Genomic DNA, 24,775 nt, shown 5'->3' on the forward strand with positions numbered 1-24,775 from the left:
TTAAATTAGGGGCCCCAAATTTTATATGGTGTCTTTTTACTTTGGTAACCGGATATCCGAGTCAGCTTGCGCACATCTCGATTAATTTCGGAGCTCCTAAGGTAACAACCGAGTATAACCTCCAAAGACCCAAGATTTGGAATAGTTGACCTCTGTGGGATTCGAATATGCAATCTCATGGTCAAACGCTTATTGTTTTCTCATGCATGCTTTGCCAATCCCTCGGGGTTGAATTCTATAGGGTGTTATATATACTAGATAGTAAGATTGATTATACAAGGGTAATTACTACTTCTGCAGCTAAAAATGCTACGTTGGGGCTTGTTGTGATTGGTTGTGGTTTGCTCTCTTTTGCCTTGATTGCTTTGATTTTCATTGTCGTAGGCTGGTTTTCGCCGCCGGTTTCTACATCTAGGAGAGGCTGACATGGCTTAACGGTGAGGCTGGTTTTCCGGTGGTTTGTGAGGCAGTGGAGATTGAAGTGGTTAGGGTTTGGGTGGGCTGGTCTTTGGGTGAATCGGGTTAGGGTGTTTGGGCTTTTATCTGTTTTATTTAGGTGTTGGGTTGAGCTTTATCGTTGTTTGTTTTGGACCCTTGTAGACCTTGGGGTGGTTTGGATTTTGCCCTCGTGATGTATCATCCAACTTTTTGTTGGATCCCCTTCCTCTTTTTCCGTTTTTAATAAAATTTCATCTTTTGTTGATAAAAAAAAGAAGAAGAGTGGTATTGATCATCCATTAGTTTCAAGACAAATCCCGCATCCATCATTGGGCTTCAACCTACCTGATATTTTACACAAGACATGTTCATCTTTAGCTAGCCCATGAGTTATTCTAATAGTAATATGCATGCATATATAGAATCTGTGAAAGAAGGGTAGATTATTCAGTGCCCCCCCCCCCCCCCCCGCGCTGTGTGTGGTGAAGGGATCAATTCGTCTCCGGCTCTCCATACCATTCCATACTTTCCTTATGCTTCCCACTCCCGAGTCGACACCGATAATTAGAACTCTTCATCTCATAGAACTAGCAGTTAGTTATGTCAGAGAAAAAATCAGATTCATCAGACATTAAATGTGTAAAGTGTAAATTAAACAAATCACATTTTGTTTCAAGTATTTTTTTTGCTCGGCATTTTGTTTCAAATATTAGGCAGTTTATAGTCACGTAGCTTTTCATTTTGTGAAACAAAGTATGAGTTGTTTATCCATTTATAAATGTCTTTTGTGGTGGTGTATATATCATGCATATAGGCTTCTCCAAAAAGAACACATGAACATCTTTCAGTTTCTTTTATATTTCTTCCCTAACTTTTCAGGATCAGATCGAGCACAGCATAACTAGACATACTAGTTTTGTATCATTTCCTTTTTCTTTAATTAATACCGTAAGAAATTGCAACTTCTATTACTTGTTGCTACCATAATTATTAATAAAAAAAACAATACCAAAGCAGTTAATAACTACCCTAAAACTGTATGGCTAGACTGTGACGATTGACCACCCTTTTCCTTCCACCTAATTACGCCACGCCTAGAATTCTTTTTTTTTTGCTCGGCAAAACGAAAATTTTATTGGCTCGAAAAGGGAACATCGAGAGAGTACTCAATAAGCAACAAAACGCTTAATGAGCATCAGATACAACATAAAACAAAAGAAAGATGGGAATGACCATCCAACAGAAGATTGGATCGCATCTATCCTCACGAAAAAAGAGCTTACACTTTGACCTTCCTCATACCATCAAGGTAACCCTTAAAATCCTCCACCGAGTGCACCTTAATATCGAACTTCACTTTGATCCACGCCTAGAATTCTATATTGAAAAAGTTCACAAACACGACTCCAGACACAAATAGGTCCGGAACCGCCGTTTGATATATCTGGATCACTTCCGTAATATTAGGAACAAGGGGTCCCATCTTACGACAATGTACTACAGGGTGATGTGTGCCTAGTTATAGTACAATTTATACTCCCGTTTTTTTTCTTTTTTTGGTGTTGGCGGAGGAAAATCTCCGTACTTGAATCCGAGTACGTACATACATGAGTTGAATAGCATTATGCTCAACTTGCGTCATTGCGTACCTTATTATCCCTTTGCTCGTATTAGTTTTCCTTGTATAAAGTCAAACAAATAAGTACTCAAATATTCATAGACTAACCATCATAATTGAGTAAAATAGTATGCAAAGTGAAAATTGAATGGTATATAAGATAGAAAATCAAAAACTAACTTTTTAAAGAGACATAAATTTCCATGCATGTCACCTTTAAAAAAAAAAAGATATTGGATCTCCAAGGAAAACTAACATCAGGAGTGGGGTGGGATTGAACCCACAGAATTAATTGAGGTACGCATAAGTTGGTCCGAACCTAAGTAGATACATACATACATATATATATATATACATACATATATATATATATACATACATATATATATATATATACATATATATATATATATATATATATATATATATATATATATATATATATATATATATATATATATATATATATATATACACACACACACACTCGGGGCCCAACCAGCCAAACTACTGAAATTAGGTTGAAGGTTGCCATGGAAAGGAGAATGTGACTCTATGAGTTTACAATCCACAAAGCAAATGAAGATAAACTTCTGATGCATCATATCATAAATAAGTGATTAATCAAAGGTCCTGTCAAGTTTTTCATTAATAATATTTTTGCCGTTTCAAAAAAAAAAAAAAAAACTTAGGATCTCACTTTGATGCATTGACAAAAGAAAGAGAAAATTTTTTTTATGGCAAGGCAGTGAAAATAATTTACGGCGCTCGATCACGCGCGTCCAAATGTGTTTTGGACGGTCCGGATTTTGAAAAAATTATTTGCTAAGAGAGTTTAACTCTTAGCGCGAATAGTTTTTTTAAAATCCGGACCATTAATTGCCAAAACAGATGGCTGAAATTGCGTGGAGCCGTGAATAAGTTTCTCTCCAAAAGAAAATACAAATGTGTCCAATGGTCAACTTGCATTTGAAGACCCTCAAAATGTAAATGTGGTGGAACTCACTTTGATGCATTCAAAGTTTTTCTTTTTTTAGTTTCTAATTTTATGCCTAGCCGTAGAAGTATTATATTCATTAAATAACGAAAGATCAAATATTGCATGAATTATGTGAGATCTACAACAACGAGAAGATTTCTTCATTAAATGTTTTTCATTTTTTTGGTCAATATATGACAGATGCAAATGACCATTTTGGCCCCAAAAGGATGAGTATGTATCAGTTTGGTCTGCTATTTTGGTAAATCAGCCAATCAGGAGCTTATCAAAAATAAATAAAAAATAATCAGCCAATCAGGAACCAAACACTTGTCTTGTGCTTTCAAGAGTTTTCAACCAAAACCAAATTACGCCAAACCTACACAACTGCATTTGGTTCGATTAAACTTAGAAACCAAAGATTCAAACCTAAAAGAATTCGATGCTTATCGCATTATCTATTGCATGTAACATATAAAGGGAGAACACCATTATCTATCTATTGTAACTACGTCTAACGTTTTGGTCATTATGATGTGGTGCCACCGTTGTAAGCAAGTTTTCTTGATTCAGAGGACTATAATATTCTTGGAGAGAAAATTTCAAATAAGAGTGAATTATTGAACCTAGCAAATTTACATACAATGAGCCAGGGCTACAATCAAAGCGGGCTGTTGGAGAGCAGCTCGAGGCTCGGCGCTAGTAAACAATTCAAGCTCAAGCTTTAAGCTCGTTTAGTAAACGAGTTAGTTATAACTCGGCTCTTATATATGTAGCGCTGAACTCGTAGTAAACGAACCGAGTTCGAACACCACAATACAAATTGTAAACTATCTGATGAATTCGAACACTTCAAAATTTGGCTCAGTTGCAGGCCTGAATATAGGGCATGCTGATCAAGTTTGAACTTATGGATGGACATTTAACAAATTAAAGTGACTAATATCCTATATATCTTCAACAAATTAAAGAATACTCGATCAATTGAGCGAGATGATCAGAACCTTTTGTTAATTTGTAGGTGCATGTTGCTATGCTGAAAACAAGTGGACCGCCAACCGGTGCTATGCACGATTCACATCTTTTAATGGCCAAAGGAAAGTCCAATTGGAAACGACAATTATGCATTGCCTACTCTGATACCTTAAAAACAGCATCTCCATGGGGGCCGGACTTATATATTAAATTGATGAGAAATACTGCCACAACTCTAAAGTAGTAGTAGAATACTACAAGTTGTGGGGCTCCATGAAATGAAATAAGAAAAGACAACAACAGGGTAATTTTAGAACAGAAAAACTTATTCCTTGTTTGGATGGTGTTTTAAAAAAAAAATTTAGTTTGGTTTTTGGATAATGAGTAAAGAGAGAAATCAGTGTAATAATTGAAGATAGGGGTAATGAGTTGAGAAAAATTGAGAGAGAAATAAGAATAATGACTAGAGTGGAGAAACAAAATGAGCGTTTTTTGAGTTGGATTTTTTTTTTTTCAAAATGCCATACAAAACAAGGCATATTCACAGGCGTCTGTTTCGGCTTTGGCCGGTCCGGATGTTAAACTTTTTCCCGGAAATATTTCATTAAAATCTGGACTATCCAAAACCAAAACGGATGCACAAGATTGAGTGGTGTTCACGGAGGCTTCGTCAATAAGTTAATCTCATTTTAGAATGTCTCAATCACAAATAAACTTGGACGCATAACAGAAAGTCCACCTGGTAAATGATTTGCTATGTTAAAAAGTTAACGAAAAGGAATGAGCTCCTCAGGTCCATTTTCATAGACTGAACCGTCTAGTTTGCTCGTTTGTAAGATCGGAGAAAGTAGGAAGTCTCCGACTTGAGCGCTTCTCTAAGTTGGGAAAGTGTTCTATCTATCCAGCCACAGATTGGTTTACCCTGAAACAACTTTAATAATCTCATTTTACCATTTGCAGAAGATACTCAAAGGGCGCGGGCTCAGAAGCTCTATTCTCATGCCTTGTGATGCCAATAAGACTCCCAAAAGCAAGCTTCCTGTACGGATCTTTTGCCGTAAAATGTGACCTTCGTGTTCGAGATCCATATCCATACGTCGGAGCAGAGTCAGTCTCTTGTGCCCATTTTGATGATCCAAACTATTTACATTTTAGAGTTTGTTCAGAAGATCAACCACACCAAAAACCAATTTGATCAAATATCGTTTGATATGATTTCAAAACATAATTGTTTTAGGAAAATATATTGGCACTCCAAAAATTGATGCACACTCCAAAAAACAAAGGAAAATGGCTTTGGTGTTACACTGATTTTAGAGTGTCTGCATCAATTTTTGGAGTGCCAATATCAACTACAACACTTAATTAATCGGAGCCCATTTAACTCATTTATCTCAAGGAAATGCATTTCGAAATTACATCGACTGGTATCTGATCATTTTGATATTTGGCGTGACAAATGTTTTCGACGAGCTCTAAAATGTGAACGATTTGGATCATTAAAATGAGCCCGGGAAGGGCCACATACAAGCAAAGTCGATCGTCCAACCCATGATTGGATAGGATCTTCTCCCTAACAAAAACTACAATGATGTTATTTGTATCATTTTGGCACAATTTATTGAATTAAACTCATCTCATAAAATAGACGCAAAATCCGTTGGCTTGAATGAAGTGAGAAATTTGACAAAGCCAAATGTGCTCTCGAGCATCTCCAACCTTTGTTTTAAATTTAGAGATATCAATTTCAGAGAAGGCAGGCCCTTGAGGGGACCAGGGCTATGGATAGCTTCTGGTCTCCCCGTGCTAACTCTAACACCCCTACTAACCCCCGCTGATGTATATCGCCGTGGCAAAAAAAAAAAAAAATTAAACACATTCAAATTTGACACCCATAACATTGTTCCTCCAATTAACCATGGTGTCAAATTTGTTCTCAGGATCAAAAAAAAAAAATCCCAAACGTTATTTTGGTAATCCACAAAGCCAACGAAATTTTGAGTAGCGCGTTACATTTGACACTTGATGCCAATTTTGAAGCAAATTGATAGTCTTCCAAATTCATGTAGGATTTGACTTTTATTTGAAGGCATGATTAGAGTACGCTATAACGTCAATTTTAAGCAAGTCCACTGTCCCCCATAATTCTTTCAATAAAGCTAGCCACACATAGATTGAGAACATATATTCTTTTTCTCTCTCAAAAGAGATGGATTTCGCATAAATTTCCTTGTACCATCGTTGTCTTGTTTGGAAAGGTAGACTTTCCTCCAAGGAAATGGGACACACCAAAGATTCCAAGCTATTTTATTAAAGAGATTGCTAAATTTAATTATAGCATTGTGAGTTATATTTTGTATTAATATATTTTTTTGCTAAAAGTGCTACGTACAAAGAATTTTTACCCGGAATGCACTTGCGGAGGGTATTTATAACCGGTCATAAATACCCTCCACAAGTGCATTTTGGGTGATTTCCGGGTAAAAATTCTTTATACTACCCCTTTTTTTGATAGGCAAGAAAAAAATTATTAAAAACTTGATAGGGTACGAGGAGAAAAAAAAGAGAGAGAAGAAAAGGAAACCTACCCCATAATATTGATACATCACATGGGAAGGAAAAGAGAAAAAAAAAGACTTCCAATAAAGCATTGAAAGAAAGAGAGGCAAGAAAGAACCAAACGGGTGGCACCAAAAGAAACAGGTCTAGCAAGCCTTAGAAAACCATACAAAGCGTGCGTATGGCTGTTCCAAGCAACACCACACGATTAGTATCCCTTAATTAGGATCAAATTAAGCACCGCAGCAGTTCATCACCAGAATTAGATCAGAAGCAGAGGAAGCTTGCGCGCTGCAACATACCAGAAACAAAGCAATTCCAAGGCAGAAATGGCAAGATTGTGGCTTTGCCATTTTTTGTCAGCGGAAGATTGTAACGAGTGGACTTGGTCAACTATATCAATACTTTTTTCTTTTTCTTTTTGTCAAAGGATGACTTTGGCAGTTAAATGGCAATGCATGTGGACTTGGTCTGAACATATGTAACGACCACGTGAATTCGTCTTCTCTTGGGATGCATATGATTCGCTCAAAAATAATACTTAAATATTACTTCGATTTTTTTTTTTTAATTTCAAAAAGGCTGAGGTAAAATAGTTTTAAGTAGGTGGGATTGGATTTAATTATCTCTGATTCTCTATCGCTTGGCTTTTGGGTTTTTGACGTTTAGGGCATTGAAAATGTTCATGTAAAAGAGTCTCCCTTGTCTGCAGGGCAGGTCCTGGTATTTTAGAGGCCTAAAGCGCATCTTAAAATGAGGCCCTAGTACTTTCGAAAAAGAAATTTCATCATAGATGGCTAATATAAAATGAAAGGATTAAACATTGTATTATAGCTTTGTAATTTACCTAAAACAAGTTTTTTAAAAATTTTACACCATTATAAATATATGAATCAAACATGATGAAGTAGCGTACATACACTGCGTTTTCTTTAACGAATATTCTGAATAATTTTTTTTATCAAAGTTTGTTGAGTGAAAATAATTTATTTTGATTTATTTTAGTCAATAGATTTAATTTGTGAATTTGACATTAGAAGTTAAAAGTAAATTAAAATTAAAACAATTTATCGGGCTCCAGGAAAAGGCTTTGCATCCACCACTAAGAAAAAACAAATAGTTTGGCCAAAAACAGACCCAAACCAGGGACCTTTGGGTGTAAGTCCTTTGCACTCACCAATAGGCTAGAAGTGAATCTAATGCTGAAAAACGGAGACTTTAATATATAATATATAGTTGTGATTTACGTAAAATGAGGCCCTGTTTTTGCAAAAAATCCGGAGGCCTAAAGCGGTTGCACCCCGAGCTTCAGCCGAAGGCCGGCCCTGCTTGTCTGGACTACATAAAGCATGGGCGTGTGCACGAACATGTGTAAAAGCGTCTTTGAATCTCATCTCAAACGATTGAAATTGGCAAGAGTGATGATTGAAAACGAGAGCGTAGTGCGAAGATTGAGAACGAGAGCATTGAGCATTTTAAAGGATTATATGACTAAGATCTGGACTATCATTATGCTTCATTTTTACAAGGCCAAACAACGAAAAATTTAGCTTTTAAAACAAGTAAATCAACCTATGAAAAAAAAAAAGCGAGGATTATGTAAGTCAACATATGAGATGTAAGATTATATTAATAAAAGACCAACGACACTTACATAACGGAGTTCATTACAAATATCTTTAACAATGCCAGATTAATCATCTAAATAATGCAAAAGGAGAAAAACACAAGGCAATTGGACTCTGTTCGTTTTGGGATTTTTTATTTGGATTTGTAGGTAATGAGTGTAGAGAGAAATAAAGTAATAATTGAAAATAGAGGTAATGATTGGAGAAAGATAGAGAGAAAAATGTGAGTAATAATTGAAGAGAAATAGAATAATGATTAGAATCCAAAATCCAAAACCCTTAAACAAACGGGGTCTTGATATCTATCACCCCAACCCAGACATACGCCTGACGCACATTCTGCCAAAAATTCATATCCAAAAATAGCAGTCTCAAAAGAGATAAGGCGCTAGTCAAAGGCAAAAGACAACAAGTACACAGACGATTAAATGGACTCCAACCAATTATGAACGCACCAATGAATTTTCAAAGCTACAAATCTGACGAGTCACGACGAGTTGCCCTGTCAAAGATATCATATAGGGTTAGAGCATTGTTGTCATGGATATCATTGAGAAGTAATATCGTCTAAAAGAACTTGATCTATAGACAAAATATTCATCCAAAGATGAAACTAACAACTGTCTCAAAAACAAGAGACATAACTCTCATAAATTAAACTACAAGTCGTTAAGTCTGAAGAGACAAGAGAAAAAACAAAACAAAAACTACCTTGGAGGAAGGGGAAGGAGAAGAAAAAATATTTGTGATGGCTAGAGTTGAGAGAGAGAGAGAGAGTGATGAGCACCCAATATTGTTGCGATTTGGTGCAATTAGTCCTATTTTATATTGTTTTAACTTGCATTTATTTAGTTTTTTTAGCGACATTGCACGTAAGGTGTGTTTTTAGTGTTTTCAGGTAATTCGTATAAATAAGGTGCGTTTGAATGCCAAGGAATGCTCCGTTGCAACCAAGTACTCAAGGCCACGTGCCACCACGTTGTGGCACCCGAAGAGTCATGAAGAGATGGTTTGGAGGTTGCTCGAGTCACCCAAGAGTCAAGGGAATTGAAGGAGAAGGGAGGATTTTACCAAAGCTACTCATCTTCCGACCAACTGAGGGTAGAATTGTTATAAATTTTTATGTACAAAGTAGTTTTGATCCAAACTACTTGGGTTAGAAAGTAGACTCGACAAGCTTTTCAACAGTTCAAAGAACACCCAAATCCGAGTTCGGGAGTGTCCGGAGCGAGCTTGTGAAGTTTGCCCAAAAATCTGTCAAGCGGGTATCGGTACTGGCCAACTCCCAGTACCGGTACTGGGTGTCCAGAGATCAATTTTTCCAGCCCGTTGAAGCCTTGTACCGGTACTGAGGCATTTCCAGTACTGGTACAGCTTGGAAAAATCTGCAGATTTTTGTAACTTTTTCAACTTTCCATTTATAGAAGGTTTCTACTTAAGGAATGTTTTAGGGATATTTTGGGGGACTTTTTGGTCCTTCGTAACTTAACTTTAGATCTTTATAAATAGGATTATATACCATTTATGGAAAGGATGGCCATATAGCATAACTTTAGGCCTAATTCTTCCTTTGATTTCCTAGGAACTCCATTGTTGCTTTTCAAGTTTTTAAGTGTAATCCTTCAAGAACTACTCAAGGTATTAGTTGTTTGTTAATTTCTCAAGTATTAATGTTGTAGCCACGGTTGAGATCTTCCTTAATATCAAGTTTGTTTTTGTTTCCTATGGTTAAATATCATGTCTTGTTTTCCTAGCATGATTTATTCTTGCTTAACGGTTGAGTAGCCTCTTAGGCTTGGTCATGGGGTGATATCTTCTCTATGACTTAGTTGTTTTAATGGTTCTTCTTTGACTTGATCATGATTTTAGTAAGGAGAAGGCTTAATCTCTAATTTTCAGCCAAACCAAAGGGCTAATACCTTCTTTGACCGTGTGTTACTTAGAGTTTTAACCTTCGGCTGGCACATGGGGCTTGGGACTTTTAATGCTTTCGGCGTTTGATTTAAATGTCTTCCAAAATGAGATTAAGTCTTTTTCGAGCTAAAATCATGATTATGCGCGGCTTTTAAAGTTGAGTGTTGTGGTTTCAAGATCGTCTATGTCTTGAGCTTGAGTTGTTAGGAAGAACGGTTAAATATGCTAAGTCAGCGGGCGGTTTAATCCCCTAGACCTTGCCGTTTGTTATAACTAAGTACAAACCATTTTTCTAGTCTTTTTACTTCGCATTTCCACCATTTCAAGCAAAACCAATTTGGCCGTCTTAAACGTCGAATCCCACCACATAAAACCTACAATTCGATTAAATTATCTCTAATTCCCTGTGGTACGATCCCGGTCTTACTGGTTGATTATACTACTGACGATCTAGCCCTACGCTTTGAATTTTCCAACCTTATATTTGAAGGCCAGGTTTTGGTAATTAGCATTTTTGGCACCGTTGCCAGGGAATTCTTAATATAGCTTATTTGGAGGTCGACAAACCACTGTAAGTACTCAATTTATTTTTCTTTGTGTATTTGAACTCAACTTAGCGAAAACCTCTAACTGAGCCACCAATTCGACTTGAGGTGTAACGAAGCTAGATTGAGCATCAATTGCCTCTTTACTGCTTTTTATCTATATAACATGGCGGTGACATAACCGCACGAAACTATTTTGAGAGAGGTGGCAGCATAGCCCCTCTAGCCTGTTTACTTTATGTCTTATCTATCTGATAGAATGGTGGTGGTAAATTGGGAAACACCCCACAAGACTTTGTGAGATTACCTTTGTCCCAATCAAACTTTCACACCCCATTACATAGCCACTCATGATGCCAATGTTTTTAAAAGTCGTATGACGATTACCAATTGGTTTGATCTGAAGAACCAAATTCAAACTTTTGCTGAAAGAGTGAATGAGTCATTTTATGCATGTTGGGGATGATACAAGGACTTGCTCAATGCGGTCCCGCATCATGGCTATGATAATTTTCAAATTGCTAACTATTTTTATGATGGACTTTCTCAAAAGAGTCAACGATTCTTAGACATGATGTGTGATGGCAAACTTTTTGAAAAGGAACCCGCTCAAGTCTTAGATTTCTTTGATCATTTGGCCGCAATTTTACAATCTCGGGTTTATGCTCAACATTGTCAAAAGTCCAACTCAAATGTCATAGAAGAGGAAAATGAGCCACATATCTTTGTTGAAGATGTTAGTTTAGCTTATGAAAGGTCTGCAGAATCTAAATGGAGTGATGAGCCTAATGATGAACCTGTTGTCTAGTGTTATCTCCCCGTGGATCTCTTTCTGTGTGATGATCCAGGAGAGAAACTACTCACTACTGAAGAGATGAATGCAGAGATAGATTATTTGTACTCTTTATTAGAAGAGCAAGACAACACATACGAGACCAAGAATGGGTCTCCTACCCTTGAGGATACAAATTTTGATGTGAGGGAAAATGTGCAAATAGAACCGTTTGTTGTTAGTGAAAGCTATATGCCTTTTGAGAAGTCATTGCCAATAGTTGCACTGAACAATCAAATCGTCTCGGCTCTAGATGGTGTCACACCTCCTACTGAGTCTCCACTTTCGCAAGAGTTTTTAAAAGTCAAATTGATTGATTTTGTTGGTTTTGATGAATTTGATTTGATTTACCATTCTTATATTGTGGATTTTGTCAACTCTTTGAAAATCAATCTATTGTGGAATGTGCACTTGGTTGAAATTAAATTTCTCAAAGGACTTCGGCACTTGCTTTACTCAAAGTATTTATTTTTGTGGCATAGTTGGATTCAATTTTTGAAGCAGAGTGTGGAGTGCAGTGCTATGTTCATTTTATTAGCTCTCATTGCCATGATAAATATTTAGAGCCTGCTTTTGGCTAAACGTACATAAACTCTTTCTTTCGCTCTCTCTCTTTTCTTTTTCTATTTTCATGGTCCGGTATAGCCACCCGTCTTTAGCTCAAAGTTGTTGCATGACTTGTTCTATGACACTATGAGTTGGATAAGGGGAGAAAAGTAGTACCCGTTCAATCACGTGATGATTCGGTGAATTTAAATACTTGTCAATTTTTGGGCCCGGATAACACAAGCCAAGCAGTCCTAATGTCATTTGCCTGTTAGTAGGTTCTTCGCCCTTAAAAGTTCTGCAGGGTTAACATGCTACCACACCAGCCTTGGTGGTTTGGGTCTAACGTTAAGGTGAATGAGGCATTCAGGAGCCCTAAGTATGGGTGAGATTACGTGTCGCGGTTGTTAGTCCGATAAAGCCTTGACCATGGCCCTGTGTGACTAAATGGTAGTTCCGTCATGATGAACCGAAGGAGTGAAGCCTTGGAACACTACAACAAATAAGGCCAATTATAGCATTTGTTTACAGCGTTTTCCCGGCCACGCTATAGTAGGTGGGCTTCCGTTCCTTGCTTTTAACTTCAATAGTGTTTCATTAAAACCCCCCTCATCTATAGCGTTCTCTTCTCAGACTTCTCCGTTCCATAGCGTTCCAGAATGCGAAAAAAAAGGCGCTAACACTTTTCACGCGATATATGACCAAATATTTCTAATTTTCCCTTCTCATCTGGGGAAAAAAGTTGCGTAAAATCATTCTCCCCATTTCCCTTCTCATCTGCGTACTCAGGTAAGAGAAAACCCAATTGCTTATTACAATTGTTCCACGAAAATCATAGGCGCCAAATCTGTTTATAGTTTTGTGCGACTGGTTCTAGGGATCTCAAGCTGTGCGAGCTGCTGTGGATAGCGAATGAATCGATTTTGGGTATTCTAGGGTTTCACTCGTGAGCAGCAGGTTTGTTATTCTCTCTCTCTCTCTCTCTCTCTCTCTCTCTCTCTCTCTCTCTCTCTCTCTCTCTCTCTCTCTCTCCATCAAACAGCAGATTGAACCAGGTTCACGTTTTATGGAAAGAAAAGGAAGAAAAAACACCAACAAGTTTGAGAGTGAGAAGCTTTCGACATGCACAACCCTAGCCACTTCGAAAACGAAAATTTTGAATATTTGACAACATATATGTACGATTGAGCATTTTGAAGATTTGATTTTTGGGGTTTGTGATCTGCATTGTTTATTGGAAATTAGGGCTTTTTTTTGTCTATGTGCTTTAAAAGTTCTACTTAGTTTAAATATCCATTTTATATACGTAGTTTGCAGAGAATATACCAAATTTTAGTTTAAATAATGTGATCTACTCTAGGTTTGATGAAACAACTATAAAGATATAGTTTGAAGTGGTCCATTGTTCTAATAAAAAAAAAAGAGTGGTCCATTGTTAGTGTTTTAATGTCTGGGTTCCGGTGTCCCAAATCATTTGAGTTAATATTATATACTCATCGATGTCAGTGTATATTTGGTTTGTTTTTGTGAGTGTATCCATTAACTTAGGTTTCCTTACTAATCTCCTAACCTTAAACATTGTGCTGCCGTTTCAATCTGCAGTCGGAGAAGAATCAAAGCCATATTCAGAAATATTGCACCGGTAGAAGTGAACAATCCATTTGGAAAGTTCTCACCAGGTTTGAATTGATTTTTGCGTTTCATTTTGGCCCAAATATAAGGCTTGGGCTTTACTTTTTCACGGTATCGGTCTTCATTCGGAAAAGACATTTGGGCCTTATTCATTCCAAACTACTCGCTATTTGTCTCAAAATTTGATATCCGGAAGTGGTAGTGTATCTTGTTCTCTTGAATGTGTTAGATTGAACATATTGGTTGCACTTGTTAACAGATTAAAACTTCAGAAATTAGCCTATACAAGTTTGGGGGTTGGTTCAGCGTCTCCATATGAAGAAAAAGTAGGACTAACCTTTCCTACCTACTAGGTCTCTCATCCTCTTTATAGGTAGGAGCCTTGTACAGAATTGCATTCTTTGTTCTGGCATTCACCAAGTTGAGTCCTAAAGAAAAAGAAAGTTGGACAAAACGAAACAAAGTGACAGATAAATCATGTTTTGTTAACTGGAGCACATATGCTTACAAGAGACCAGAACTTCCTGGAACAAAAGCTATCTGATTTCTATTGTTTCTGTTATATTTCCTTTTTGTGCAATTTGTTTAGAATTTGGGTTAGGATAAATTGGACTTCTCTCTCCCTACTAGCATAAGGTTGAATCATAGAGAACACAATTGAACGGGAAAAAGGATAGGTAAAACAACATATAGGTGTTGGCTTTATAAGTGGTTAAAACGGCTTGGTTTGGAGGCTGGAGCAATAGTTAGGCAAGAACGGTTGAAGTGTAGGATTTTCCAGGGTCTGATGAGTACCCGACAACATTGACATAGGCTGGTTTTGTTGCCCTTGTGTTGTAGAGTTCAATTGTAGAAAGAAGAAGCTTGGGGGCTATAATGCAATTTTTTTGGGTTGGGAATCAGACTTAATTCTGGAGTTACCAGGCTTTACAAAAGCATAAAGGTAATAAGAAAAAAGGAGTGAAGAAGAGTCAAGCTAGTTATGTCTATTTCAAAAGTGTCACACCTATGGGTAAGGTCATAGTCCTATAGAGGCCTAAAACCTCTAGACAGTTGTTTGGATGATCTCCCACTAAAGATCTTGCAGAATGTGTAGACGTGGAGCTTAAATCAATAGCAAGATGACTGTAGGATGGCAGTGATCTGATTAACTTAGGAGCTTAAATCAATTGCATTCTTTACTTTAGATTTGCATTCTTTACCTTAACCTGCCTGTAAGGATATCTAATCATATGTTAGATGTCCTAGAATATTGATTCTTGCCGAAATACAAGGCTTGGGCTTTACTTTAATAGTGGTATAGATGGTTGGGTGATAGAGTCCGGAGATAGCAGGGGTCAGCACTAAAGAAGAACTCCCACTTTGCGGCATATATTTTCTTTTGGGCCTGCTGAGCGAAATTTGCATTTTGTTTTTGATAGACATTCTTAGGCATCAATGGATGCTAGAAGATGTTGTGTTGTCTGATCTTAGATGATGAATATAACAGATTCATCTTGTACTGATGATGTTTTTTTTCCATATGTTATTGATTTGGGACTGGACTTAATATTCTTTTATGACGAAAAGAGTGGACTCATTGAAGTGGCAAGCCCTTAGTATTAAAGCGAATCTTCTAAAGGGCCTTGAAGTTCTATGGAAGCCTCTTTTCTTGATAATGTTGTAAATTTGTGGTAGGCCAAATACACTTACACACGTAGGGAGAGAAATGAGGATCGTGATAAATCATTATTTGTAATTTCTATAGACACTTATGATAAATATTGGCTCACTTGACTCATACATATCATATTTCATCTCGCTTTGCTCTATATCCACTTTACTCCTCACTATGTACAAATGACTGGATTGCACAGGGTGTAGTTGAACCTACCCATATACACGTACAACGCCTGCATTACTCCTAACCCATGTTCGTAACTTTCCATCTGCATACAAAAGCCCTAGGAGTACATGAATGCTTCCACAAGAGTCTTTAGTTTCTATGTGTCTGATTTTGTTTTGTATTTTCCTTATGCATAGTGGATCTTGATGGTTCCCTCTCTGTTAACTTCACTACAACAAATACCACTTTTCATAGCATAAATTGATAGCATTTTTTTTAAAATGCTATTGTAGAGGAGTCATTCGTGCTATTGAGACGCGGACAAAAGTGGAAAGAAAACCATAGCGTTTTCATTTATTCAACCACAGCGTTCTACCAATTTTTGGTGCGCACATCTCTTATCCCCTTTTTCCCTCTGCGATTTCCCTCTCTAAATTTAGGGCGCCGACCTCAAAATATTTCAATCTCTTCCAGGACCCATCGGATCATCGAATTTCACCTCCAGATCCTCACAAAACACCCGCACCCCGAAGCTCACTATGTGGGCTCCTACCCTACCTTTTGTGAAACAACTATAAAGAAAATCTTTGAAGTGGTCCACTATTTGTGTTTTAATGTCGGTTTTTAGTGTCTCTAAATTATTTATTTGAGTGAATGTAACATGCTTATTGATGCCGATCTATAAATATTGGTGTATTATTTTCAGTGCATGGATTTACCTCTATTTCCTTATTAATATATGTTTCCCTATTAATATCCTGACCTTCATCGTTCTTTTGCTTCTTGATTCTGCAGTCATAGAAGAATACTGCACTGGTAGAAGTAAACATCAAGTTCAAAGAGTGCTCAACAGGTGTGATTTGATTTTTGCCAGGATTGGTTGAGTATTTGATTTTTCGTACATGCCTTAGTTGCCTACCTTATCTTTACATAGTGCCCAAGAGTGGATAGGTTGGAGTGTGTGTTTATGTAATGTGTGTTTTCTACAATAGTGCAACTTCAGAAGTCCACAGGAGTTTATGTAGTGTGTGTTTGTCTGAAGTTAATTAACTGATTGCTTGTTGGTTTTGTTTCAAAGGACTGCATAATTGGTCTTGTTATAACTAGAAGGTATGAGTGGTCTTTGTAGAAAAACAAGACCTGCGTGGCTACTTGTGAAGTTGATAGGTTTTAGAATATAAATATGTTTGAAACCGTCTTGTGGGAAATTAGGCAATAACTTGTTAATGTTGCTACCTATCTAAGTTTCCACGCCTAGCTTCCACTACTTTTAGTGATGGTTGTGGAATTGAAAAAACTAAGAAAAGATGAGGAAAAAGAGGATAGGATTTGCAATTGGTAACAACTTGGTTATATAATTATTTGTAATTGGCTCTAAGTCAGTAATTTACACCACCGGTTGGGGCAACTATTAAACATAACTTCAAGTCAACTATCGTGAATGGAGTCAGGAACTTATTGAGGTATCTATTATTCATTTTAACATAGTCCCCCATGAGTTTTCATGTTTTAAAAGGTTTGCATGATTGTTGGGTTAAAACTAGGAATCACAAATGAAGTTAGTCGGGTGCGTAGTATAAATTTAGAAGGGATAATTTGTACTAGTTTCTGAAGTCTGTAGGTCCAAGTGCAGTTCCCAAACAAAACCTCCTTCGCGTCCAGCCTTTGCATAAGCAAGTGCGAACTGAGCACCGGATGTTACACCAATCACAGCCCCAACCTACGTTCTCCAATTCATCGCTCTGAAAATGATCAACATAACATAGCCTAACAATATACTTGCCGGATTTTTTGAATCTGAGGGGGTTGTCCCTTGCTTCTTGGCTCTCTTACCTCATAAACATACTTCAGGTCGCCGCTGCAGATTTGGTTATTCTGTATTCATTTGTTCATGAAGATGTATCTTGCTATTTTGGTATGCTGCATTTTCTTATGGGCGTGTCCTAAAGGTGTGGCTTGGAGTGCCTTAGTTCCTACTACAAACCACTTCAGTTTTGATTGTATTTTCAACAAGAGTCATGTTTTTTTCTGCTGCTAAACCATATTGTTTGCTGCTGTGAAGAATCTGTAAGCTGCATTGTTTTGTATATATGCTGTTGTGTTTCTGCTGCTACTGTGTCTGCTATTGCTGCTATGTTTCTGTTGCTGTGTCTGCCATATCATAGAGCATCATAGAGCAGTGTAATTGCTGCTGCTGTTTTGTTGTTGCTGCTGCTGTTTTCCTACGGTTGTTGCTGTTGCTGTTTTGCTGCTAATTTTCTGTTATGGCAACTGTTTTTCATGTCAAGATGGTGTATCTTGCTGCTTTTTCCTATGGTGTATAAGTCTACTGCTTTTTCCTAGGATTTTTGTTGGCATGCTTTGCAGTTATTGTTCCAAGACGAGTGGACTTACCCTATGTATTACATGTACGATTGTATGATATTCGGAAACAAGCTTGGTGTTGTTAAGATGGTGAACAAAGATTGGGTGCATTTGAATAGGTAATAGAAAAACTTTTTTAGACAACTATAGATAAACTAGTTACATATTCTTAAAATATTTAACACACTTAGCTTGTACATTTGTAGATGCACTGACGAGTATATGAACGCAGCATTGAACTTTGTGGAGATGGCTAATCAAAACACAGGATATTTAGGAAAGATTCTATGCCCTTGCAAACATTGTCGGAATATGAGTCACCATTGTGTTGATGATATTTATGAACACTTGGTCATAAATAGAATGGATCCTACATACACAACTTGGTTTCATCATGGTTTGTTTTTTTTTCTGTTAACTTGTTTCTTTTATTATTCAGTAACATGTATATCTAGCCGAGGCACTTGTCCAAAATGTTGACAGGCTATGAAAGGTTAAGGTGAGGGATCGGTCAAGTTGTCTTCTTTCTTGGGACCTCTAGTTCGAGAGATTGTACCATATACACTTTCGGATTGGCGAAAGCTTCCTTCGGGAATGGCAGAAATCCTATGGCAATCCATTTTGGTATGTCATAGTGCCCAACTATTATAATGCTTTTAGTTACACGATAATAGAATTTCAACTCTCTTTTTTCATATCTTGACTAATCCAATCTTCATGAAGAAAAGCATAGAGTTACATGATAGAATCTCATGACTTCAACTCTTTTTTTTCCCCAAGTTACTCTTGTGGAAGTAAAAATTATAGAATATCATGCACGTTACATTCAAATTTTAGGTAAGATTCAATCTTCATGAAGAATGGCATAGACAAATGGTTTTCCAGAGAATGAATGAAGATTAGAGAGCCTCAAAGTCGATATTAGTAAAAAAAAACAGAAATGCTTCAAATGAGGAAGAAAGGCTAAAGCTATAGCCTGATAATGTCAAATCGCTGCATGATTGGAAGGATTTTGTGAAGGAAAAGACTAGTAAAGAATTCAAGGTATGTGCACCCTGTTCATCCCACTCCACTTTGTTCCTGAAAATGTTGCTGGAATGAACTCTTGTTTTGTTGAGATGATCTTGCTAGTTTCAGCGTACAAAATATCTTGTATCTACTTTGTTTAGATGAACTACTAAAATGGTTGTAGTTAAAATTATATTAACAATGCCTTAATGAATGTCATGGCCTGTGCTTGGACATTCCGGTTAGGGATGCCAATTGTATCCTAGGCTTCCTAAGCTTTACAAAAGAGACATGGAACTAACTGGTAGTAACAGCCATGACTGGACAAAACTGCCGAGAGGAACCACCAGCAATTATGCCACGGCTTTAGTTCATTTACATAAAGCTAGAACTAGCATACACATTGAACTACACTCAGAAGAACTCAGCTATCGATAGGAATTAGCAGAATAGCAGTGTATCACACAATAGCAGTGGATCACACAATAGCAGCAACACATAGCTATCAAGAGGGATCACTAGATACTTTGTGTAGCACACAAAAGCAGTAACAGAACTGTTCAGCTGCTGGACTGAGCAGCAGAAAACAACAGTAGAAAGCAGTACTACTGGACTGCCGTAGGAAAGCAGAACAACAGTGTGCATAAAACAAAACATTACAACTGCTGCACACAACAGAACAACATCAGCATCTGAGGAAAACAATAGTGTGTAGCCATAAAACAATAACAGAATCAATAACAGAACAACAGTAGAACTGTTCAGAAACATGTCACAATCTGATACTAGTCAAAGTCCTAACAAATGGGTAGTTTTTTCATGCTTATTGGTAGACTATGTCTTATTTGTCATGTTGTCGTTACATCCTTCAAATAAAGAATACTCAAGCCCTTGTTTGTGGACTCTATGGGAAAATATAGTAATTTTTTCCTTCATCCTTTTTGTTACTTTTAGAATCTGGGACTCCTTTTTAAGATTGAGAATGTTTAATCTGTAGAAGATTAATTGCACAAGAAGTTGCTTTCCTGACACTGTTTGGTTAATATAGCAAATTCAATCCTTACTCCATTCTTGATGTTACCAGTTCATAGGACAACCTACAACTATACTAGGTGTCCGTGACTAAGGGTGGTTTGAGCAGATATAGGGGTTAAGGTTTGATACCAAAAACCCAGCCTGCAGGATTTTCTAACAAGGGCTAAAAGACACTTTCTTTATAGATTTTTTTTTTCTTATCGGCGATACTCTTTACAGTTTGGTTGCAATGTGCAATGGTTTTGATAATTACTGGAAAGAATGAATCTTGTCTATGCTCTTTAGATCAATTCTACAGCTCTCACACACATTTGGGATTTGCTGCTGCTCTCACAGGGAGGAACAGTCATTGGGCCTCCATTCTACTTCTTTTTCTCTCCTATATTTAGGAGTTGCTACTACCCTTTCTCTGCAGCATTTAGGGCTTGATTTTAGTTTATTCTTGGACTTTAGGTGAAATGCAAGAACTTTAAGGCTATGAGAGAGAAACAGTTGAAGCTGCAACATACTATGAGTTGTAAGGGATATGCACGGTTGACTACTGAGCTGGTAATACCTCTTTTGTTCATTATCAAAGATCATTGGACTTCATATTATAAACTATAACTTCAATTGAATTCTAATCAAATATTTGTTTTTACTCTAGAAAGCGAAAAGAAATGTGGCCTCCATAAGTAGAGCCGTTGTTTGGGCCGATGGACATAGAGACAAGAATGGAAAACCCAAGAACAAAAATGTTGCACAAAAGATTGTAAAGGCCATGGCTCATTCTTTATTTGTGTGTTTTATTTGTTATATATGTTTAACAGTCTCAATGTCTCATTAGTCATTTGCATTGTTTTTTTACTATGCCATTTTTAAGAAGATATGGGAAAAATTGAACGGAATGATAGAATTCAACTAATCTGAAAGAAGATGCTGCTTCTAAAGTGCTTGGTGCCGAGAGGAATAGCCGTGTAAGAACATTTGGAAAAGGAGTCACACAAACAAGATTAACTATATTATCCAAATGAATGGTCAATTTGCTGAATTACGTGAAGAAAATGCACAGATGAAGTTTCAAATGTCGGATATGCGAAATACAGTTGATGAGTTAAAGAAAAGCCAAGTAAGTCAGTTATCATTTTCTTCGTTGGTGGTCATTTCAGACTAGTTTGAGTAATGGCATTTTATTTGCTCCCCATTGTTGAACTTTCTAGGTTCAGAATCCGGCAACAACTAAAACAACACCAATTACACCCCTTGTTTCTCCCTCGGTAAAATGTCATCCACAGAGTGACATTACCAAGTGCAAGTTGCTAGATTGGATGGGGACGTGAGACGTAGTTGCAGAGGGGCGTTGGGCTTCAAGTGATCCACATTCCAGTGCTCATTGTGTTCCAATTGGACCTAATGCAATGAAAGTTTGGGTGGATGTAGCAAAGAAACCTGAAGAGTTTCTGTGGAGGACTCCAAGTGATATGACCTATATCGTAGATGCTGTGGGAAGTACCATCGCATGGCCTGCTGACTTTCTTATTCTGGACTCTTCTTCCTCAGGGTATTGTACTTTTACTCTCCTCCATATCGAAGTATTCTCTCGGATGATAAATGTATGTCTGATTGCCCGTGTTAATGATCTCCATGTTGGAAGGTAGATTGCTATACCAGAATTTGTGCATACCTAGTTTTAGTGTTGTCCATTTTTGGCTAGGAAACATCAGTTAACTGTTTGGGAGGACATTAGTAGGCATAACATTATGAGAATGCAGAAACTTGAAGATAAGGTCATTTTTAGGAGAAAACAGTTAATAGCTTTAAAAGGAACATCGAGTATGAAGGTGTTTGATCAAAGTAATGCATGCTTTTTAAAAAGAAGAATATGTTGTTTTTCTCTATCTATGTGGACAGCCCGTTACCAATATGGTATTGAATCAAAGGTTGGACTAAATGTCTAACACTTAGAATCTTCCTTGGAGTCCAAGAACTAGAAGACAATGTTGCTGCAGACACTTTTATGTTGTCAGATTGTCTTTTCATGATTGTTTGATCGTCTTATCAATAGGGATATAGGAAAGAAAAGCCTAGATGAGTTTGCTGTTGTTGGTTCTTGGATATAGGATAGCGCCATGGGACTTTCAAGAATGCTTAAACCCGAGGATTACTTGCCTTTCATTTTAGAGCAAAACAGGATAGATTCTACCAACTTCCGGCTTCTTTCTTGAGGGTAATAGAAGCTAAGGACATCTAAGAATGTCTTTGATTATAGCTATCTGACAGTCCTCCGATCTCCAGCAATTCCTTAGATAGATGTCGAGAACAGTCCAACACCTAATGCGTTCTAGGCATTTGAGATAGTCCAAGCTAACTGCGTGGGAGAAGGTTCGTAGACGTGAGCCGAAGATGTCTGCAAATAGTGTGATGGTTGTTAGAATCATGCTCCCGCGAAACCACCGCAGAAAAGTCCACTGTGACAGCCACCTTCCTATGGCTTTCCATCCATGCTATCATCAAGCCATGATACAGGGACCATAATTCAACAGCTGGAACTAAGCATATTCCGAGGTTAAGGCAAAAGAAATGCTGTTGAAGGTTGTGAGGGATGAGTTGCTCCCACACTGGCCTTACTATATGACAGTCCCTTAGAATGTGTAGACTCAGTTGGGATGTCCCCATATGCCAAATGCTTTGATTTTGTTATACCCACCACCACCTCTCTTAGTCCGAGCTAAGAAGTACGGATACGGATACGGGACACGGACACGTACGGAGAGTATCCGAGCTCACCTTCAAATAATCTGAAAGAAGATGCTCTTTCTAATTGAAATGTTTAGTATAAAGAAATCAGATTAAAACCCCACGACTCCGTGACTTCTCCATCTCACCCTTTTTCCACAGGTCTTCTCAATCAGAATAAAACTTAGATTCAGCCCCAATTCAAGAAAAATGCCATTGTCTTTCTTCTCTTGAAATCTATGCTGATCATGGTGAAGCGATGAATACTTGTTTTTCTCTTCCTTTCCATTTTATTTAGTACTCCGTAAAATCTGAAGTTTTCTTTATGGAATAAATAATTATGCAACAATTGATGCCAGTCACAAAAGTTGTGGCAGCAATAGGTGGGTTGAAGTCTTTAATTAGGGATGATAGAAAGAAGCCTAGTGCTGGGGCAACTATTGTTAAAAAGGGCCGCGAGTTAGAAATTACCACGGCGGGATTGAATATTGCATGAACAAAAGCTTTGATTTAGCTTGAACAAGGTGCAAAGCAGTAGAATGGATACAAAAAAGTCAGAAAAAAAATTTTGATTTCAATTCGTTATGTGATCTGGCTTCCCTTCAAGGTATTAGGACTTAGACTTGACTTGACTTTTAATTTCTTTTAAATAAAAATTACAGATTATTGTTGCATTGGGTGCTACATATGTCAAACTACTGTGTTTGGAGCAATTTTTGTTAATGAACTGTGTCCATTATAATACATTTGATCAATTTCTTTTGTTGTGTTATGACTTCATCAAATTGAAATGTTTGCTTCTACCATATGTAGGTTTATGGGTTGATAAAGAAGTGATGTTGTGACTTTTTGCTGAAGATATAGATATGATCTTGCTAGTGTGTTGGTTGTCATGATCGCTTGGTTGATTGAAGCCTTTTTGTTAACACATATGGGATGGATAGATTTTGGAAGGGCCGTTTTGGTTCAAGCTTTTTTGTTGATATTTTGGTGCAAAGGTTTGAACTCCACTTTTGGGATACATAGATGTTTTGGAAGGCCTTTTTGTTGATATTTGGTGACAAGGCTTGTACTCCACTTTTGGGATAGAAATGTTGGAAGGACATTTATATGGAATTTCTTTTATGTAATGGTAATCGCTTTGATGTTTGGAGACATTTTGTTGGTTTTGTGTGCAATATTGTGAAAATAAATTGCCAAGGAATTCATTGGAGCCGCTTTTTAAGCATTGTATGAACTTGCTATGCGGAATGCTATTCAGGTTGGATTGTAGGTTGTATAAAGTAAAGAAATCTGCTAAAAATCAGTTGGAATAGCAGGTTGAATATGCTGTAAAAAATTTACAATGGACAGCAGCTGAAAATTTATGGTGAATAATAGAAAACTTTCAATTTATAGCGTTCCTCAAACGCTATGGAAACCTTTCCAATTGCAATGGGAAATTTTCAATCTATAGCGTTCTTAAAATGTTATAAAAAATTTACATTCTATAGCGTTCTTAACATGCTGTAGAAATTTTACATTCTGTAGCGTTCTAAAAACGCTATAGATACTTTACATTCTATAGTGTTCTTAAAATGCTGCACAAACTTTACATTCAATAGCATTTTTGAAACGCTGTATAAATTTGACGTTCAATAGCGTTTTTAAAACGCTCTATAAAGTCAACATTCTATAGCGTTTTAAAAATGTTGTCTTATGTCCAAGACTTTTAACAACATCGGCTAATACAGCGTTCGGAAAAACGCTGTCTATATCATTTAATAGCGTTTTTCAAACACTATAAAAAGCGATTTTTCTTGTAGTGGAAGCACAACACACCTCCAGATTGAACGGAGGCAATGACATAAAGCCTCCAACTTGGTTGAGGTATATGGGGGTTGACATTCCCTCGAAGGTATAATCTTTTGTTCTTTCCTCTCAATGCTGTTGTTTTTCATACTACTAGGATATAGTATCGTTTAAGTTGGGGGGAGGGATATATGTGTGTGTGTGTGTGTGTGTTGAGACTTATCTCTTTTTGTTTTCGTTAAAATTTTAAAATTTTTGCTCTTACTTGCAATCCTCCCTTGTTAGCAGTGATTTTGCTTGCTAAATGCTTTAATTATGCTCAATCGCGTAAATAATGGCAAGAGTTGTGTATCCCATCAAATTTGGTTGTG

The 24,775-nt window shown here is 37.1% G+C and overlaps 2 long non-coding RNA genes across 5 annotated transcripts; both read left to right on the top strand.

Annotated features, from left to right (window-relative positions):
• The first annotated feature begins 12,726 nt into the window (after positions 1-12,726).
• LOC131319495 (uncharacterized) lies at positions 12,727-14,109 on the top strand. The gene is made up of 3 exons (XR_009197974.1): positions 12,727-12,823; positions 12,912-12,991; positions 13,637-14,109. It is a non-coding gene; the product is annotated as an uncharacterized LOC131319495 (long non-coding RNA).
• Positions 14,110-17,306: 3,197 nt separating this feature from the next.
• LOC131319496 (uncharacterized) lies at positions 17,307-23,783 on the top strand. 4 transcript variants are annotated; one of them, XR_009197978.1, is made up of 6 exons: positions 17,308-18,479; positions 18,693-18,899; positions 20,352-20,447; positions 20,545-21,006; positions 21,098-21,438; positions 23,427-23,783. It is a non-coding gene; the product is annotated as an uncharacterized LOC131319496 (long non-coding RNA). The 4 variants fall into 4 exon arrangements; XR_009197977.1 differs by lacking the exon at positions 23,427-23,783 and adding an exon at positions 21,536-23,420 and having other exon boundaries at positions 17,307-18,479; positions 20,352-21,006; positions 21,098-21,490; XR_009197976.1 differs by having other exon boundaries at positions 17,309-18,479; positions 20,352-21,006.
• Positions 23,784-24,775: the final 992 nt, after the last annotated feature.

The sequence above is a fragment of the Rhododendron vialii genome, chromosome 3a (genome assembly GCF_030253575.1).
Source record: "Rhododendron vialii isolate Sample 1 chromosome 3a, ASM3025357v1".
Classification (NCBI taxonomy): Eukaryota; Viridiplantae; Streptophyta; class Magnoliopsida; order Ericales; family Ericaceae; genus Rhododendron; species Rhododendron vialii.